Genomic DNA, 10,000 nt, shown 5'->3' with positions numbered 1-10,000 from the left:
TACGCACATATACATTTATATATATATATATATAATATATATATATATATATATATAAATATATATATATATAAATATATATATATATATATATATATATATATATATATATATATATATATATATATATATATACGCACATACACACATACATGTATTACATTGAGTAATACATTTACGTTTCCACACACGTATATGTATGTATGGGTTTATGTGTATATTTGCAAGCGTGCTTACGTGTATGTGTGAGGCACAGTGTATGCAAGACGCACAAATAGTAATTAATATTGAACGGTTTAAGTCTGTACGGATCCTTCTCTGTTCAGGCTGCCATTACATTCATTTAGATGCTGGCGGGGACTTCCTTTACTATGACCGTCCGTGAAACCGATTCGCAAACTTTACCTGTAAAAGAGAGACCAAGGAGAATTATCGCATGGCGGTATTGTAGAATGTCTTATATCAATCTGCCATTACTATTAATACAGAAAAATAAATACATATGTATTATATATATCATATGTACATGCACAAACACACACACACGCCACACGCACGGGCACACACACACACACACTCACACACATATTTCCATATAAATACTTATATGTATGAATATATATGCACATATATATGTATTTATGTGCATATATATACATATATGAATTATAGACATATATATGAATATATATTATCATCAATAATGGAATGCTCATGTTTGAGCAGCCGTGGATCTCTCCACCATCCTTCGCCACTCAACTCGATCTTGCGCTTTTCTTTCCACTTGTACCATCGACAACCCGCAAATATCTTTGTTGTCGCTCAGTCTTGTCTTCGGTTTGCCTCTTCCTCTGTTTCCTATCACCATCCCTGTCAGCAAGTTTTTCTCAATACTTTTACTTCTCATCACATGACCAATAAACTTTAATTTCCTTTTGTTCAAGATGTCCAACAGCCAGTCTTTACAATTTATTTTTCTCAGCACTTCATCATTCGTTTTCTTTTCTGTCCAGTTAATACGTAGTACTCGTCTGTAACACCACATTTCAAAACTATTGATCTTTTTCTTGTCTATCTTCTTCAGCACCCAACACTCAGAACCATATGATGCAATTGGGAAAACTAATGAGTTCAATAACCTCAGCTTTGTCCGTAAGGTAATGCTTCGGTCTTTCCAGATGTTATTGAGAGCAACTGTGGCGTTTTTGGCAATGGTAATTCTTCTTTTTATCTCCGGTGAATCATCATATGTATTAGTTAAAACAGCTCCAAGATAAGTGAACTCTTTCACATTTTCCATAACCATTCCATTGATTGTAACATGTTCACATTGTTCTTTGCCGGTTATGAATATATATACATATATGTATATATATGAATATATATACATATATAAGTATATATATAAGTATAAGTATATATATATACTTATATATGTGTATATATATTTATATATATGTATATATATATGTATGTATAAGTATATATATATATATATATATATATATATATATATATATGTATATATATATGCATATATATATATATATGTATATATGTGTGTGTGTGTGTGTGTGTGTGTGTGTGTGTGTGTGTGTGTGTGTGTTTGTGTATCTATATCTATATATCTATCTATCTATCTGTCTATATATATATATATTTGCATGTATAAACATATATATGCATGTGTCATTCATTCATTCATTTGTTATTTGAGTTCTAGCTTCGCCCGGGCCTTCATATATATGGCCCGGCCTATGTCAGCTATTTATGGCTGTCTCATTTTGTTCTCTGACACTCTATGCTTACCGTGGTGGCGGGATTGCCAGCAGGCGCTCCTGCCGCCATGGTGTAAGCATGCGGCATAATCTCATTACCAGCCCGGCAACTGTTGTGGGCAGTCCTTGTCTCAAAAACTGTGTGTGCTCACAATTCTGTAAGTAAAGTACCAACGTGGTGTTCGGCTCACCATAGTGCATTGTCTGTATGATCTGCCATGTGAAATGGTAACCTAGTCTGATTCTGTGAAGAATGACTTCGGTACCTCTATTGATTGCTTCAGGGAGTGTTAGTGGCTTATAGCCTGTGGCGTCTGAGTACCATCTGGCCGAGGGGGAGGATCTCGTTTTCTCTCAGTGAAGCTGTAGGAGGAAGGCACGAGATGTGGCATTACACTTCTGCCTTAAGATTTTTCGGCTAGGCATACCCCTGCCAATGTCAGCTAGTCTGTCAACAAGCTCATTTACTCTGATGACTATGTGGCTAGGGACCCAGTTTATGATTATTATTCTACCCTGAGCAAGAATCCTCTGTGCTTTTGTGGGGATAGTAGTCAGAGGGTAGATGTCTTTGGGTGAGCTTTGCTGCAGCCACTCAATGGCTGCCCTGGAGTCTGTATGTATGACCATGTCCTTCCCTCAGGGACGCATGGGCTAGGGCTCCCATGATTGCAACTGCCTCTGCCTGTAGAGAGAAGGCGTTGTCTGTTACCCTCATGGATTGTGTGGCATCCCTTGCTGCAAAGCCGGCGCCTGTAGTGTGGTTTAAGGGATCGACTGATCCATCCGTGAAGTAGGTTCTACTACCCGGAGGAATGATGGCTGCAATGACCCTCTCAGCTTCTGCCTTTAGGCTAGGTATGGTGTATTGATTCTTTTTCTTTGACAAGCTCATAACAGAGAACTCGATCAAGGTTCGCGGCCACGGCGGGGCTTCAACAAGGTCAGGGTGGGGGGAGTCCTTGCCCTTGGCAAATAGTTGTTCTTTGAGCTAATAGCGTATCAACACCTGGCAAACAGCTCGTAGTCTTGTTATAGGTGTCTGACTATTTTTTATTTCATGTTTGTGTTCCTGGTGGCTTGGATGACCTTTGAAAAGAAATGAGATGCCATTAGATCAATTCGTGATTTCAGGGGGAGAAGGTCTGCCTCCATGATTAGGGTCTTTGTCCACCTTGGGGCACCCAGAATGATCCTGGCAGCTTCAATTTGGATTGTCTCAATGTCGCAATCAAGGCGACAGAAGCATAGTCCACAGTGGGACGGATGGCATGTACATAGAATGATCTTAGTACTTTATGTCTGGCTCCTATGTGTTTCCCAGACATTGCTCTCATAGCAGACAGTCTTGCTTTGGTTCGGTCAACCAAGTACAGGACCTTTTTAAAGGAGAGGGTCCGGTCAACCATTACTCCAAGGTATTGGAAGACCAGGACCCATTCTAAGTCCATTCCCTGGATTCTCAGACTTGTGTCTTGAACATTTAGTCTCAGAGCTATGGCTTTGGATCTTTAGTCCTGTCCTATAGCACTCCTCAGGTACAAGGTCCAGACAGCACTGTGCCTTACTTAGGTTGTGTGGTCAAGTGGAAATGATTGCAAGGTCGTCTGCATAGGAGATGATCTTGGACCCCACTGGGAGGTGTATGTTGAGGATGCAGGTGTTGAAAAGGGCTGGACTGAGGACCCCACCCTGAGGTGTTCCATTTTCTAGTGGCATGTGCTGTGATAGGTGACCTTGGAATCTGACTTTGGCTGTTCTGTTCCTGAAATAGTCACCTATCCAAGCCAGGAGCTTTTCAAATGCCTTCTCCAGGTCTAGGAATACTATAACAGAAGTGACAGTGCTGATTGTGCTATAGAGTGTGGCTATGCAATGTGCTGTGCTCATGCCCCTTGTGAACACATGGAGGTGTTCATGAGGGGGTCCCATTTTCCATTGGAGTTGGTTTAGTACCATCCTCTCGGCCGTCTTGCCCAGACAGCTGAGGAGAGAGATGGGTCGGTACTTCCCTGGCTCCTTTGGTTTTGGGTTGGGAAGTATGATGGTCCTCTTCCAACTCAGGGGTAGAGTGGAAGTTTCCCAAAACTTGTTGATGAGTTGCATCAGAGCCCAGGACTGTGGAAGAACTGTTTTTGTAGGTTTGTCTTAGTTCCCTCAGAGAAAAGATAACATCTGAGTTATCAGGTTCGGCTGCCCTCTCTCTCATGTGAGCAAGTCTGCCTGGTTGTAGGTGTTCTTGGTTTGCCTTCAGTTCAGCTGGCAGACTGTTGCTGCTTGTTCTGTTAGAAAGTCATGGTGTGTGCACATCGGGGCTGAGCGGCTAGTAGCTCGCCTGACCCGTTGCCACAGCTCCGTAAGGGTAGTTCAGTGGTTAAAGGAATCACACATTCCAGCCACTTTTCCTGCCTGAATCTTATGGCAGTTTCCTTGGCATCCCTGAATGCTTCCCTTAGGAGGGCTAGGTTGTCAGAGATTCTTTGCCTTCGGAAATGTTTTCTGCACATGTTCATTCTGTTGTTGACTTCCTTAATCTCGTCATTAAAGTGCCAGTTGTCCTTCGAACTCCTGGACCATGGCCGAGTTTTAGGTATAGTCTGTGAGGCTGCTTGATTTATGGCATTGATAAGTCTGGTTTTAAGCACTTCCACGTTTTCACTCTGTGGGGGTTCATTGCTTCTAAGACAGTGGGCCTGTTTTCCATCTTGGATTTGGTTGTGACATTTGAGCTGGGCCAGCATCCATGAGAGTAGTAATATTGCCATAGTGGTCACTTGTGACAGTCTTATCGACACACCATCTAATTCTCTCCACCAGAGCTGCAGTGGCCAGGGTGAGGTCTAGGACCCCTCCTCTGACATGTGTTGGGTCTTGGCTGTTGAGAAGAGCGATCTCAGAGAAAGTCTCAAGCGCGTTGGCTATGTGATGGCCTGCCGTATCCAGTGCCCTGTCCTGAACCCCTGGGGAGAGACCAGAGGGGATGCCCTTCCACCTACAAGATAGGCATCATTCTTTGGAACCCTTTCTTCCTCCTTCTAAAGCAAAAAAGCCACCCAAAGGCTGAGTCACCTCAAAGAGGGAGCTCTAGTTCTGCACTTCGATGAGTAGATTCCAGTGGCAGGACCATGAGTGGCTAATTTTTTGCTAGCATGCGGTATAAATACAGTCTGGTAGATATGAGGTCAGCTGCTGAGTACGCTGATTGTTTGAATGGCTGCATTCCGCTCTCCCGCGTTGTGGCAAATCAGCCACGTGTATATACATATATATATATTTATATATAGACATACACACTCATGGTCCTGCCACCGGAACCTCCTCTTCGAGGTGCAGGACTAAAACTCCCTCTCTGAGGTGATACAGCCTTTGGGATGCTGTTTCGCATTAGAGGGAGGAAAAAAAGGGTTCCAAACAATGATGCCTATCTTATAAGTGGAAGGACAGGGGTCACATCTACCCACGTGTTTGCTGTGCATGGCATCCCTGTGCACTGTAGAGATGGGAGTTCTGGAGGTTGAGAAATGCCATGCATGAGTACGCCCTGCAGCTAGCAACATGCCTCTTTGGTCCTTTATTCCAGCAAGATGGGTGGTCTGATCTCGGCCCGGTCAGATCAATCGGCTGGTCTCCTTCGGAAAGGCTAGGGTCAAGCAGTCAATGTTGCTGTTGGCACTCAAACTGGTCCTGTGAGTGGCCGTACAATGGCCATTGGATGCGTATATCCTCTCACCACCCTTGTGGCTGTTAGACAAGAGTTCTAACATACAGCTTCCCCTTGTTGGACTCGGTGGTGGGTGGGAGTGTGAGAAGATGAAACAACTGCTTATTTTCAAACCCCCCACAAAAAAATGTATAGATAAATAAATGTTGATGAACTGTGTAAGGCCCAGACTATGGCAGTCACTCTGAAGCCATAAGTGGCTTCTAGTGGCAAGTGAAAATGCAAAGCACAGGTTGACTCTGTGAGACCTGCTGCTAAGATGGACACAACATCAGCCAAAAACATGTTGAGATTATCCAGCAGATGGACTCTCGTGCTGGCCTCTCCAGGCCAGCAGGCAAATCAGGGAGAGCTCTGAGTAAGTCTCAGATGTCCTTCCTGAGCGAGATAGGAGCACAAGCTGAACCAGCTGGAAAAAGTTGCTGCTCCCACGACCGCCATCCACAATTTAAGCCGAAAGGGCGGCCCGAGACGACCGAGGCCCCCTAGGCGTTTCCCACAGTTCAAGGTTCCCTCTAAACCTGAAAGCTTCGATAATGCCTACCAAATGGACTTGACTTCTCACTATCATATGATGTGGTTGTGATCACATCACACCCACAGGTTGTGGAAGCTTCCCGAATGTCGAAAGGGAAGAGCCCAACCAGGCAAGGCCTGGTGACCTTGAAAAGAGCCCCAACCACTACCCTTGATCTGGGTAACCGGGGATCTTACAGCCTAAGAACATATGTACCTGAGCCACTTCGGTGCTATAATTGCCAAAGATACGTCACCACCAGGCTAACTGCAAGGCCAAGCCTAAATGTGGTGTCTGTCTGTATAATAAGGCCAAAGGGACACAAAAGCCAAATGTCCCAATTGTGCCAGGGACATTTGGCATGCCTGGAGCCTGGCTTGCTCTGCCAGGAAAGAGGCAGCCCTCAGGCGACAAGAGGTTACTAAAAAGCAATCAGATTTTGTTCCTGCTCCCCCAGGTACTCATGTCTGGGGACAAAACAAAACAGACACATAGGAGCCAGACATAAAGTATCAAGATCATTCTATGTACATGCCATCCGTCCTACTGTGGACTATGCTTCTGTCTCCTTGATTGCTGCAAAGCCAAAATTAAGAGAAAACTTGGAGACAGTCCAAAATGAAGCTGGCAGAGCTTCTCCCCCTGGAATTACGAATTGATCTAATGGCATCTCATTTCTTTTCAAAGGTCATCCAAGCCCCCACGAACACAAACATGAGACAAAAAAATAATCAGACACCTAGAACATGACCACGAGCTGTTTGCAAACAACTCCTGGCTGTCTCACACAGCCAGGGTGTTGATATGCTATCAACTCAAAGAACAACTACTTGCCAAGGGCAAGTATAAGGCAGTATAAAGGCAGAAGCTGAGAGGGTCATTGCAGCCATCACTCCTCTGGGTAGTAGAACCTACTTCACGGATGGATCAGTCAATCCCTTAAACCACACTACAGGCGCCAGCATTGCAGCAAGGGATGCCACACAATCCATGAGAGTAACAGACAATGCCTCCTCGCTACAGGCAGAGGCAGTTGCAATCATGGGAGCCCTAGCCCATGCGTCCCTGAGGGAAGGACACGTGGTCATACATACAGACATACATACATACAGGGCACCCATTACCTGTTTACAGGAAAGCTCACCCAAAGACAACATCTACCTTCTGACTACTATCCTCACAATGCCACAGAGGATTCTTGCTCAGGGTAGAAGTATGATCATAAACTGGGTCCCTAGCCACAGCTCGTGCCTTCCTCCTGCAGCTTCACAGAGAGAAAACAAGATCCCCCTCGGCCAGATGCCACAGGCTATGAGCCACTGGCACTCTCTGAAGCAATCAATAGAGGCACTAAAGTCATTTTTCACAGAATCAGACTAGGTTACCATTGTGTATGGCAGATCATACAGACAATTGATCATGAAGAAAGGTGTTGCACCACGTTGGTACATTACTTACAGAATTGTGAGCACACACAATTTCTGAGACAAGGACCGCCCACAACAGCTGCTGGGCTGGTAATGAGATTATGCTGCATGCTTACACCATGGTGGCAGGAGTGCCTGCTGGCAATCCTGCTGTAGCAGCACGACCCCACAACCTGAATTTCGGCATAGTTTCTCAGGTTGGGTCACATCAGGTCCACAGCCATGTCCGTGCTCATTGGACATTGGGCTCCACTCATTCCCTGTGCACTTACACAACGGCTGTGTACTTAAGCTACAGAATCTGAACTGAGATCAGCATTCCCCAATCCTCCAGCAGAACACGACAACAGCAGCAGCAACACAAGGACTGCCCAGTCCTTAGCCAACTTGGGAGCCTACCGGCTCCCCTGCTGATCTCCAACTTCACAATCAGCACCCAGTCATACCTGTGGGCATTCACACCCACAACAAACACTCCTCAAAGAGATAAGACACCAGTAGTACAAGATAGTATGCACAACCATTCATCCACTATACTGGTGACCTCGGAGTGACACATCATTGTATTTCTCTCGCTCACTGTGCTCACTCTCTGGAGGGGGAGTACCTGTAACAGCATGACCCCGCAACCTGAAGTTCAGCATAGTTTACCAGGTTGGGTCACAACAGGTCCACAGCCATGTCCATGCTCATTGAACATCGGGCTCCCCTTGTTCCCTGTGTGCCTACGCAGTGCCCGTATACCTAAGTTGCAGAATCTAAACTGAGACCCTCCAGCAGAACACTACAACAGCAACACAAGGACTGCCCAGTCCTTAGACGACTGGAGAGCCTGCTGGCTCCCCTGTTGATCTCTGACTTCATCGTCAGCACCCAGCCATACCTGTGGGCACTACCACCCACGACAAACACTCCCCAAAGAGATAAGACACCAGTAGTACAAGGTAGTAGATGCACAACCATTCACCTATTATACCGCCACCACAGTAAGCATAGAGTGTCAGAGAACAAAATGAGACAGCCAAAAATAGCTGACACAGGTTGGGCCATATATATGAAGGCCCGGGTGATGCCAGAACTTCGCCAATCTCAAACGAATGAATGACGACAAAAATTAGGCAGACTACTCTGCACCTCTGAGTTTGACTCTCCTTCCACTCAAGGCTTAGGCTCCTCATTAAACCAACTTAGGCCTCTACAACATTGGTGACCCCGAACGACATGCACACCGATGCAGCTACCCTTTTCACTGAAGTGAATGCTGCTTCCATCCGCCTCTCACCCTTTTCGCCACATGAAGCCCTCACATGGTTTCGGCGAGCTGAAACCCAGTTCAGGCTCAAGAATATAGTTAAGGTGACCACCAAAGCAGACCATGTCGTAGCCGTCTTGCCCAAGGAGGTTTTCCACTGGTTAGCCCCCTGGTTCGACAGCCAGCCAAATGACATCGAATATGACAGGCTGAAGCAGGAACTGTTGCAGGAGTTTTCGCTTTTTCCATCTGACAGGGTGCAACAAATTCTTAACATCTCCAACACCACTTGGAGATTGTACCCCAAAACAAGTCTGGCAAGAAATCACCAGCTTATGCAACCTCCCCACAAAAGATACACAAGGTAAGTTCCATGAAGTGGATCTTAAAAAAGAGATTTGGCTCCACTCTCTTCCCAGCAACATCAAGAAGCTCCACAACTCAAATGCCATTTATGTTCTCACCAGAGCCAATGCACCGATGGAAGCACATCGGCAAGCATGCCCTCAACCAACAGCTCCCGTTTTCCCGTCGTCTAACACTGATATCAATGCAGCAACTGCCCGAGGGTCCAACACCATCCAGAGGCCTTTCACCCCATTGCTGGCTGCTAAGCAATGCTGCCACAACTACGATCAACACAGTCGACCACCCCCACACCAGTTTCCACATCCAGCTATGCAGTCCTATAGATGAGCTGCCAACAACAAACCCCAGAGGCTTGTTGCCACCAGTGGAACTCTGATCGACTCCTATGGTTCCAGAAACATCGCCATATGCCTCGATGGGCGCACTTACCCATAGAGTTTCCTCATTGACCCGGCCACTACTCAGCGCTGACTTCCTCTCACACCACAACCTGCTGGTTGATATTCAAAGACACCGGCTCATCAATACGGAGACTCTCACTCCCGGTCAACACAGTTTCTATTCAAGGTCCTCCTGACATCAACAGGGCCACCTCACTGGAGATGCCTACAGGGACATGCTCAGTGATTTCCCTTGTCTTCAAGCCAGAGCTCTGCCACACCAACCTGGGAGCAGCAGCGAAAAATGGAGTGTACCACCACATCAAGACAAAAGGACCCCCAGTCCATTCTCGATTTTGTTGCCTGAGCCCAGAGATGCTCCATGCCGCCAAGCATGCTTTAACAGAAATGGAGTGCATGGGCGTCTGCTCCAAGGCTGCCAGTCCATGGTTGTCCCCTCTTCACATGGTTCGGAAGTCAAACAGCTCTCAACCATCACCGAGATGGGCTGCATTATGAGTCACCTCCCAGAATCCAGTTGCCTGTCTCACACATC

General features: G+C 45.9%; 1 long non-coding RNA gene across 1 annotated transcript in view; it reads right to left on the bottom strand.

Moving 5' to 3' along the window:
• Positions 1-123: 123 nt before the first annotated feature.
• The window catches only part of LOC119580913, a 23,468-nt gene continuing 13,591 nt past the window's right edge, over positions 124-10,000 (bottom strand). The window contains exon 3 of the long non-coding RNA XR_005229411.1: positions 124-405. This is a non-coding gene — a long non-coding RNA (uncharacterized LOC119580913). The remainder of the gene's footprint in view (positions 406-10,000) is intronic.

The sequence above is a fragment of the Penaeus monodon genome, chromosome 14, assembly GCF_015228065.2.
Source record: "Penaeus monodon isolate SGIC_2016 chromosome 14, NSTDA_Pmon_1, whole genome shotgun sequence".
NCBI classification, from domain to species: Eukaryota; Metazoa; Arthropoda; class Malacostraca; order Decapoda; family Penaeidae; genus Penaeus; species Penaeus monodon.
Note: the sequence above shows the minus strand (reverse complement) of the source record. Positions and strands in the feature narration are given on the sequence as shown.